Source organism: Piliocolobus tephrosceles, chromosome X, assembly GCF_002776525.5.
Source record: "Piliocolobus tephrosceles isolate RC106 chromosome X, ASM277652v3, whole genome shotgun sequence".
Lineage (NCBI taxonomy): Eukaryota > Metazoa > Chordata > Mammalia > Primates > Cercopithecidae > Piliocolobus > Piliocolobus tephrosceles.
In genome coordinates, this window is record NC_045455.1 from 25726197 (window position 1) to 25738157 (window position 11961).

Here is an 11961-nt window from a genome sequence, read left to right on the forward strand (position 1 = left end):
GTCCCACTCATGCCCCAAGTCCAAAGAAGCTCCAAAAAGGCACTATTTTGAGAGCCTAACCGTGAACAGACAGCACCTTACACTGCGGCTAACCACACCAGCAGCTCCACATCCCCGGGGCTCCACTGAGATCCCCTGCCTGCAGCCACCACTATGGTTGGCTGCTATCACAAGGGTGGAAGAGTGGGGCATTGGCAGCAAACTTGCTTCCTTGAGCAGCAGAGTCACAACTCATTTTGATGAGCCCACACAAAGTTCCATGTACATGGCTGCCATCACTGCAGGCTGCTGCCACTGGGGCTGGGTGCAAGTGAAGCAGACCTTCCCCACCTGCCTGCCTCTTACCCTGCCCACCATCTTCAGTAGCAGGACCTCAGTGTACCCACTGCTAAACTCCACCCAAGCATTCTGCCAGGGTCCTGCAGATAATTTCACTGCTGCCTACAACATCCAATACCTACACACACCTTCAGGGGACTTAAGGACAAGCCTGCCCAGCCTGGCTTCACAACCTTCATGCAGAACCATGAAGTCCAGGGACCTGGTAATTGCCAAGTCCTTGTCCACCACCACTAGCACCTGAGCACTCCTCCTGGAATCCTGAGGTTGGGCCTCCCTTACCCTACTGCTACCACAGCCAGCACCTATCTGCCTGTACCACATGTAGGCCTGGAGACTGGTCAGCTCAGCTCAATACAAATATCACCAACACCAGCCTTCACTGCTCAGAACCCGGAGGGTTGTCACAACATGGCTATCATCATCTTCCACACCAGGCTTGCTGCCCAGGAGCCGAAGAACCCACCCATACACCTGGCCCAAAACTGCCACCACTAGCTTCCAAGCAAGCCACTTGGAAGCCCAAGTATTGGCCAACCTGGACCAACTTATACCAGTGCCAGTGTACATTGCTCTGGTACCCAAGAACAGGCATGCTCATCCCACAGATGCCACCATGGGGTCCAAAGACTGCCAAACTATTTATCCCTGTCCCCAGCAAAACTTCACCAGAGCCTCCACTAATAACCACAACTTCAGTCACTGAGGATATTACAGATGCCACTAATGCTGATTTATGGTCAAAGAAATCATATACAGACTGCATGACTGCACAAGCACAGAACCCTACCCAACCAACTCCATAGATACATTCCCCCAAAAAGTCCTCCCATACTAAAGCCAATCCAAAAAAATCAGAAAAAGCAACTGTTACACCATATTTGCAGATATCAACCTAAGGACACATAAAATAAAAAACAGCAAGGAAATATGACACCTCCAAAGGGAAACAATAATTCTTCAGCAGTGGATCACAACAATAAAAGGATTAAAAGGATTACACCCCAGAAAAAATCTAAAACATTGATTTTAGAGGTGGCAGACAAAAATGCCCAAATAGGACCCTCAAGTGATCATCCCTCCTGCAAGAAGACCAATCTGAAACACTGTCCACACAAGATAGCACCTTCATAAAAACCAAAAACCAAGTCAGTGATCATAGTATGAGGTATAACATCATATCAAGGAAAGAGACACTGAAGAAGGAAGGTCCTGCATTGCCTACACTGCCCCTCCTTCACCCCCCAGCAATGGCCATATGACACAAAGAATCTGTTTGCTTGGGGGAAGGAGAGCACAGCGATTATCAGACTTTGCATTAGAATCCAATGCTGCCCTGTCACAGTGGAAATCAACATAGGGCAGAATTGAACCTGGGCCCATGGAGGCCCATTTAGACCAACCTTAGAGGTGAATTGTCCATCCCAGGGGTCAGATATTGAGTTCCAGCTAACTCCACCTGTGGCCTAAACCGTCTTTCAAATTTATTTAAAATCCCAGGCTAAAGTGTTCTGGGGTCATAAATAAATATGAAAGGCAGTTTAGGTCACAAGGATTGCAATTCCGGGTGCCATTCTGGGCTTGGAGCCAGTGGACTTGAGTACATATCACCTAGTGAAACACCTGCTGGAGTGGCCAAGGGGTGGCATTGCCCCTCCCCCAATACCAGGCAGCAGGGCTCACAGCTCTAGAAAAGTGAAGAGGACTGTGTGTTGCAACTTGAATGCAAGCTCAGCTGTAGTAAAATAAGGCTCTAAGCAGACTGCTGGATAATATGACTAGATAGATCTCTATGAGGAAAACTACAAAACACTGATTAAAGAAACTGAAGAGGACAGAAACAAATGGAAAATCATCCCAGGCTCGTGGAACCTGAATTAGTCTGTTTTCACAGTGCTATAAAGAAATACCCAAGACTGGGTAATTTAAAGATAAAAGAGTTTTAATTGACTTATAATTCTGCATGTCTGCGAGGCCTCAGGAAACTTATAATCGTGGCAGAAGGTGAAGAGAAAGTAAGAACCTTCTTCACATGACAGCAGGAGAGAGAAGAGAGAGCGAAGGGAGAAGACATACTTTTAAAAATGTGAGAACTGATTCACTATCATGAGAATGACATTGGGGGATCCACCCCCATGGTCCCCGGTCCCTCCCTCAACATGTAGGGATTATGGGAATTGCAATTCAAGATGAGATTTTGACAGAGTCAAACTGTATCAGAACCAAAGAATGAATACACTAAAATGATAATACTGCCCAAAGAAATCTGCAGATTCAATGCAATCTTTATCAAAATATCAATATCATTTTTATAAAGTTAGCAAAAGATAATCCTAAAATTCATGTGGAACCAAGAAAGAGCCCAAATAGTCAAAGCAATTCTGAATCTAAAAATAAAACACAACAAAACAAAGCTGGAAACATCACAGTACCTGACTTCAAAATATGTTACAAGGCATAGTGGCCAAAACACCATGGTGCTGGTATAAAAATAGACATGTACACCAATGGAACAGAATAAAGAATCCAGAAATAAATTCGTATGTTACAGCCAAATGATTTTTGACAAAGGCTCCAAGAACATACATTGGAGAAAGGACACCTTCTTCAATAAATGGTGCTGGGAAAACTCGAGATCCATATGCAGAAGAATGCAAGTGGACCCCTATCTCACACCATATTTAAGAAGTCATCTCAATACAGATGAATGACTTTAATATTAGACCCATAACTACAAAACTACATTAAGAAAACGTTGGGGAAACACTTAAGGACATATGTCTAGACATTTTGTAGCCAAAACCTCAAAAGCACACACAACAAAACCAAAAATAGACAAATGGGACAATTTTAAATTAATAAACTTCTTCACAGCAAAGGAAACAACAGAGTGAAGAGAAATCATTTTGAATGAGAGAAAATATTTGCAAACTATTCAAGGGACTAATATTCAGACTATGCAAGGAACTCAAATAACTCAAGAGTAAAAAAATAAATAAATAAAAAATAATCCCATTAAAAAGTTTACAAAGGACAGGAATAGAAAATTCCCAAAAGATGTCATGCAAATTTCCAGCAGGTATATGAAAAAATGCTCAACATCACTAATCAGGGAAATGCAAATCAAAACTACAGTGAGATATCCTCTTTAAGGAATTGAAATGGCTATTAGTAAAAACAGAAAAAAACAACAGATGCTAGTTAGGATATGGAAAAAAGGAACTCATATAATCTTGGTGGGAATGTAAATTAGTACAGTAACTGTGCAAAACAGTGTGGAGACTTCCAAAAATAACTTAAATTAGAACTAGCATATTAACCAGCAATCTCACTAATGGATATTCTTCCAAAGGAAAAGAAATCAGTATATTAAAGGGTTACTTGCACTTACATGTTTATTGCAGTGTTACTGTCAATAACAGAGATATGGAATCAACCTAAGTGTCCATCAACAAATGAAGAAATAATGAAAATGTCATATATATATACAGAATTAAATACTATTTGGTGATACAAATGAAATTATGTCATTTGCAGCAACATGGATGGCACTGGAGGATGACTCTGGAGGTCACTATGTTAAGTGACATACACCAGGCACAGAAAAGTATGTTACATGTTCTAAATCATAAGTGGGAGTTAAGAAATTTCATCGAATGGAGGTAGAGAATCAAATAATATTAATAGATACCAGAGGCTGGGAAAGATGTGTGTATAGTACGGGAAAAGAAGAGAGCTTAGGTAATAGGTCCAAATGTACAGCTAGATTGAAGAAGTAAGTTCTAATGTTTGAAAGTAGAGTAGGGTGAATATGGTCAGTAACAATACATCATATATTTCAAAGTAGGTAGAAGAGAGGACATGAAGGGTACCCAACACATAAAAATGATAAATACTTGAGGTAATAGATACCTCAAAATACTCTGACTTGATCATTACATATTCTATGAATATGTAACAAATACTCACATGTATACCACAATATGTAAAATATAATGTATCAATTAAAAAATGAGAGGTGTACTCTCACCTGATAGGGTAAAATAGACAAGGAGATGTAACAGCATATCCAATTGTTTAGAAATAAAAAAATGCATAGTGCATTCAAGAACTGAACGTCATTCTTTGTGGATTTAATATTTGCTACCAAACTTATATTTTGAAGTAATTCAGAATATAAAATACTTAATTAAAAAATTTCACCTTCGAAATTAGTCATCGGATAAAAGATCAACTACAGATACCTAATTTTGCCTTTAATCATTTCAACAGTCAGTGGCTATTGCTGTTCTGAATTAGGCATAAACGAAATTGTGAAGTAACTAAAGTTGGCATTGGATGTTATTTTTTAACATGCAAGTGCTCATCTCACTTTTAATTTAAAGAAAAAATCCATAAAATTCTCAGTGCTGTTAGAATATAAAATCTGAAAATAAAATCTAATATTTATTTAGAATGAGACATAAAAGACTGCTAAATCTCAATGTTATTCTAGGATTGTTCTTTGCACTTATTTTTAGCCATGGCTCTTAAGTGCAACGAATAATGAACTCATAACTTTGGAGAATTTGATTCGCCCAATGTAGCATGCTGAAAGTAGCTTTTAGAGTTTATGGTTTAAATAAAAAGAAAATGCATAAGCTTTTACACTTGACTCCACAATATATTTGAGTTAATTTTATTATAAAAATTTCTCCCCATTTCTTCTATAAAAATGGTGCTCCAAGATGATATTTTGTTTTAGTTTTATTTTTAAATTGAGAGAGGGCCTTGCTCTGTCATCCAGGTTGGAATGCAGTGTGGCTCAATCACGGCTCACTGTAGCCCTGACTTCTCAGGATCCAGTGACCCTCCTGTCTCAGTCTCTGAAGCAGCTGGGACCACGGGTATGCGCCACCAGGCCTGGCTAATTTTTGTATTTTTGGTAGAGATGAGGTCTCACTATGTTGTCCAGGCCGCCTTGAACTCCTGAGCTCAAGCTATCCACCCACCTGGGCCTCCCAGCGTGCTGGAAGTACAGGTGTGAGCCACCACACCCAGACTCTAAGATGATATTTTAAAGTATCTGTGAAATAGACACAAATTCAAGGGCAAAGCATGAATCACCCATTGTTAAATTCAACATGGCAGATGTGTTACTTTTTCAATTCGTCCACCCACTATATATCAAAACATCACTATGTACCCCATGAATATGTACAATTTTTATTTACCAATTAAAGTTTAAAATGAAAAGATACAAAGGGCACTAACCAGAAAAAGTAAATAAATAAATAAACAAACAAAAATAAACAGAGTCTCTTCTTGGTTTTATTAATACTAGGTGCAGTTGTCTGCTCAGAATCCTACTAATAGTGCTCAAATCTGGACTTCAGATATTAGAAAATCTTGAAATTCTTTCTTGTGAGTGCTGTATGCAAAACGTTTGCATAAATAGTAAGTGGTTTCCTAGTTACATCTGTCTGAATAGCTGTTAGGGTGACAAGTTAAAACTCAGAGATTTTTCCAATTTTTGCTGAACACTATCAGTTCTGTATTTCCTATTTTTTAAAAATCTATTTATTCAGTGTATTAGCCTTCAAAGCTTGATTCCCACAAATGGAGCTCAAAAAGGAGGAATTTATACAAACAAAGTTATAGTAGTAGCAGAAACAAGAAGCTTTAGCCACTGATAGCATCAACACTGGATTTTAGATAGACAATTTACAATCAATATTTTAATGTTCAAGAAAGGTTAATGTAAAATAAATATGCCCAAAAAGTAAGCTGACCTTTATTTATTTAACATGTATTTATTAGCTATTTCCTAAGTATCAGGTGTTCTTTAGATATTGGGATATTTGAATGAATGAAATTTGAGATGATTCATTTAAAGAACTAACCATTGTGATTGATTTATTCCCCACTTTGTTGCACTAACCATTGCAATTGATCCAAATGGATTATAAACAAAACAGGGGAAAGAGACCAGTTGTAATGGTTAGTTCTTCAAATGACACACGGTGCTCATACGAAAGTAACAGAAGTAAAGCGGAAAATCACCAGACACAGTCACGTGACTCTCATCATTTCCCCTTTATTCAGACAGGTGTCCTGGTATCACTTTAAGGGTGCGTTCTGACATTGACTTTTTGATGCTTTCATAAAAGATAAGCCCAATATTTTTTGTCACGCCACAACTGATGGAAAAATTTGCTAGGTCAGCTATAATTTTTCTGTTTTAATTAGATTTATTTCTTGCTTGCAGACTTTTCACAAAGGAAAATAAAAATCTGGTAATTGTGAAGCCGCTTCACTTCTAGTATAAGTTTTAGATAGATTCACTTTATTTCTAGACAGTTTACATGTCTAGTATACTGTTTACAGGCAATAACAAACAACTATCCTACAAGAACAGCCCACCTGTTAGCACCGTATGAGATTTTGTCTAGTTCTATGCAGGTAACTTTCTAAAAATTAAACCAAATGAAATGTCAATAAGTACACTCAGTATTTGTCTTGTAAATCGCTGTTGCATTATGACAAGTCATGCTTTCTAACTTTTTATATTGCACAATACATTGAATTGCACTCCAAGTGTTTGTTCAAAACTGAAACAGATCCATCAGTGTTCGTAAGCAAGTGGTGATAATCTATTTTCTGGGAACAGGGAAACAATTTGTTACTTTGAATTCACAATGCAATGAATTTGAAACGTTGATTTACCATTCCTGAATGTAGTCTTACATCTTTGTTGTTTCCCCTTCCTTAATTTTTGATTCCTTATAAGTGAAATATTTCTGTCTGCACAGTGAATCAGCATTAAGATTTTTGTTCTCAATAAATTTTGTTATATCTTTTTTCATACTTAAAATGGTGGTTTGTTCAGAGTTATCACTAAATAGTATCTTCCCCAAGTAAATGACTGCTCTCTACTTATCACAACTCAGCACTTTCTTTTAAGTTAAAAAAAAAAAAAAAAAAAAAAACCAGAATCAGAAACCTGATTACTAATATATTGCAGATATTATTTTTAATCTTAGAAAAAAGAATAGGAATATATAAACCTTCAAAGGTTCACATGTTCCATGCTAGATATTTATCAAATAACAATGTAAAATTCAGATATTTCTCTTGGTATAACACCAGAAAATAAATTAGAGAGTTTATTGTAATCTCACCAGTGTTTTTTCTATTATATACTTTTCTGTTCTAGTATACAATCCAGAATCACACTTCGCATTTAAATTTTCTTAGTTTTCTCCAATCTTGACAGTACCCAGTATTTTATCTTGCCTGACCTTCACACATTTGAAATACACTAGACAGATTTTTATAGCATGTCTTTCAGTTTGAATTTGTCAGAATGTTTTCTCTTTTTTAAGTTGAGGGTATACACTATAAATAAGAATACTATGGAAGTTATCTATCCTTTTTTACATTGCCTCAGACCAGGCGATACCTTATGTCTGTACGGGCGTACATTGTTTTCTTGTGCTTTGCTTATTGTGCTTTGCAGATATTGTGGGTGTGTGTGTGTGTGTGTTTTAAGTTTTCTGGCAACCCTGCACCAACAAATCTATAGGCACAATTTTTTTCTACAGCATTGGCTTACTTCATAGTTCTGTGCCACATTTTGGTAAATTTCAAAATATTTCAGACTTTTTTTATTATTATCATAGTTGTGATGTTGTGATCAGTGATAAGCTGTGATCAGTGACCTTTGATGTTGCTATTGTCATTGTTTTGGGGTACCACAAATTGTGCCCATATAAGACACAAAATTAATAAATCCTGTTTGTTTTGACTACTCAACTGAACCCCAGATCCCTCACATCTCATCACCTCCTTGGCTCTACCTATTCCCTGAAACACAACAATATTGAAATCAGGCCAGCTAATAAGTCTGCGATGGCCTCTAAATGTTCAAGTCAATGGAAGAGTTGTACATCTTTCACTTAAAATCAAAAGCTAGAAATGATTAAACCTAGAAAAGGAATGTTGAAACCTGAGACAGGCCAAAAGCTAGACTTCTTGTGCCAGTTAGACAAGTTTTGAGTTCAGAGGAAAAGTTTTTTAAGGAAATTAAAAGTAATGCTCCAGTGAACACATAAATAATAAGAAAGAAGCAGTTTTATTGTTGATATGGGGAAAGTTTCAGCAGTCTGAATAAAAGATCGAACCAACCACAACATTTCATTAAGCCTAAGCCCCAAATTTGGCTTTGACTTTAAAATTAAGAGCAAGATACTATATTCAATTTTATGAATGCTGAGAGAGGCAAGGAAACTGCAGAAGAAAAGTTGGAAGCTAGCAGAAGTTGGTTCATGAGCTTTCAGAAAAGAAGTTATCTCCACAACATTAAACTGCAGGAAGAAGCAGTAAGTGCTGATGGAAAAGCTACAACAAGTTGTCCAGAAGATCTAACTAAGATAACCGATCAAGGTGGCTACAATTAACAACAGATTTTCAGTGTAGACAGAACAGCCTTCTATTGGAAGAATATGCTGTCTAGGCCTTTCATAGCTGAAGAGGAGAAATCAATGCTTGGCTTCAAAGCTTTGAAGGACAGGCTAATGCAGCCTTTGTTAGGGGCTATTGAAGCCAACACTCATTTACCGTTCTAAATATTCTAGAGCTTTTAAAAATTATGCTAAATCTACTCTGCCTGTGCTCTACAAATAAATAAAGTCTAGGTGACAGCACATTTGTTTCCAGCATGGTTTACTGAATATTTTAAGCCTACTATGCAGACCTAACACTCAGAAGAAAAGATTCCTTTCAACATATTACTTCTCATTGACAATACACCTAAGTCATCCAAGAACTCTGAGGGAGATGTACAAGGAGATTAATGTTGTTTCTCATGGCTGCTGGCACAGCATCCGTTCTGCAGCCCATGGATCAAGGAGTAATTTCAGCTTTCACGTCTTATTTAATAAATGTGTTTTATAAGGTAAAGCTGCCATAGATTATGATCCCCTTGATGCATCTGAACAAAATTAATTGAAAAACTTCTGAAAAGTTTTCACCATTCTAGATGTCATTAAGATTATTCATAATTCATGGGAGGAGATCAAAATATCAACATTAACAGAGATTTTGTGGAAGTTGAGTAACTTTCATGACTGACATTGAGGTGTTCAAGGCTCAGTGGCAGAAGGAATCGCAGATGTGATGGAAATTTCAAGAGAACTAGATTAGAAGTCGAACCTGAAGATGTGACTGGATTGGTGCAATGTCACCATGCAACTTGAATGGATTAGAAGTTGCTTCTTACGAATAAGCAAAGAAAGTGTTTTGTTGAGATGAAATCTACTTCTGATGAAGATGCTGTGAACATTGCTGAAATGACAGCAAAAGACTTAGAATATTACATAAACTTATCAATAAGGGAGGGCAGAATTTAAGAGGATTGAGTCCAATTTTGAAAGTTCTACTATGGGGAAAATGCTCAAACAGCATCACATGCTATAGAGTAATCTTTCCTCAAAGGAATAGTCAATTGATGTGGCAAAATTTATCATCGTCTTATTTTTTAAAATTGCCAATGCCACCTTCAGCAACCACCACCCTGATCAGTAGCCATCAACATCGAGGCAAGATCCTTAACCAGCAAAATGATTATGACTCGCTGAAGACTCAGATAATTGTTAGCATTTTTAAGCAATAAAGTGTTTTTTAATTAATGTATGTACATTATCTTTTCTTTTTTTGAGACGGAGTCTCGATCTGTCGCCCAGGCTGGAGTGCAGTGGCCAGATCTCAGCTCATTGCAAGCTCTGCCTCCCGGGTTTACGCCATTCTCCTGCCTCAGCCTCCCGAGTAGCTGGGACTACAGGCACCCGCCACCTTGCCCGGCTAGTTTTTTGTATTTTTTAGTAGAGACGGGGTTTCACCGTGTTAGCCAGGATGGTCTCGATCTCCTGACCTCGTGATCTGCCTGTCTCAGCCTCCGAAAGTGCTGGGATTACAGGCTTGAGCCACCACACCAGGCCTGTATGTACATTATCTTTTTAGACGTAATGCACATGTAATAGTCTATAATAGAATGTAAGCATAATTTACATATGCACTGAGAAACCACAAAACATGTGTGATTTGCTCTTTCATGATATTCACTTTTTTGTTGTGGTTTGGAACCAAATCCACAGTTTCTTCATGGTATGCCTGTATGCATTATTGATATTGTTATCCATCTTTTGCTTAGAGTGGCATCTGCTAGGACATAAACTTACTGTTTTTTATCCCCTTGGAATTTATTAAATGTAAGGGGGAGATATTTTGAGACTATGCAAATATGCTGTTTCTGCTTAAAAAGTCACCTCCTAAATTTAACATCCATAATTGGATCTTGCCTGCAGCAATTATTGCTGGGTTATTCTAATTGTAGTTTTCCATTTTATTTTATAGTTATGAACCAAAATTCTTTTGTAAGGAAGTTATTACTTTTTCTCCATGTATTTTTGCAACCAGTGTTTATTTATATGTGCATGGATTCATATTTTGAGAACATCCAGGTTAAGTATTAATTTTTTTTTAGCACTCCGTTGCTACATGGCACCAAAAGATGCTCCAAGATTATTTTGTATTTTTCTGCCACATGGTTGGAATCAATCAGATCCCTTAAGGGACTTGTAATCTTTCACTGAGGAATGACTTTTAAGAACCAACATCTGGACTCTAGATGTGTTCTTTGCTACTGACCTGTCACTGCTTCTAGTCCCTCTCAAGGATCAAGCTGGGAAATGTGTGTATGTATATTATGTCATGCACATACATATTAATTTATGTCGTTTGATCTGTATGTGTGTGTATACATATGTTAGTGCATGTGTGTATGTGAATGTTAAATATGTATATAGACACACACGTTAAATATGTATGCATACACATGTTAAATGTTAAATATATATTTATACATATACACATATACACACAATATGACATTTGCTCATACTGATATTTCTGAATTCAATCCATTACCACCACAGAGTTTATTCTAGTATTTCCCCATTTCCTGATGTTTTTTCTCTTTCTTCAGCAGTGACTTTTATTTTCTAAAATGTATTTAATTTTTTCTTCCAAGCTGGAATATAAATAGTATAGATTCAGAATCACTAATGCATATCCCTGTGAGGAATACTAAATTGCCCAATGAAGTACAATGTGTATAGAAAGTATTTTTTCATTTTATTGTCTTTGACCTTACAACATTTAGTTGAAAAACTGTTTTCAAAATTTACTCAGTTCAGCTCATTTTTTCCTATCCCTTTCAGTAGAGTTATATGATTTATGTGTAATAGAGTTCAATTCATTTATCACAGTCTACATTTCCTCTTTCTTCTCACATCCTGATAAATCTTTTTAAATGCTCCGTTCAGTAAAATTCACACTTTGTAGAGTACACTTCTATGGATTTTGAAAAATGAAATTAGTTGTATATTCACAACTATAATTCCATATGAAATGTAATATTATCCATAAAACTCCTTTACTATACCCCTCCATGGTAAATCCATCTCCTCTCCTCCCCAAACTCTGGCAAAAACTGATTTCTTTTCAGTACCCATTGTTTTGTTTTTACTCACATTTCATATAAAGGAATCACATAGTATGTTGTCTTTTGAGTCTGGCTTCTTT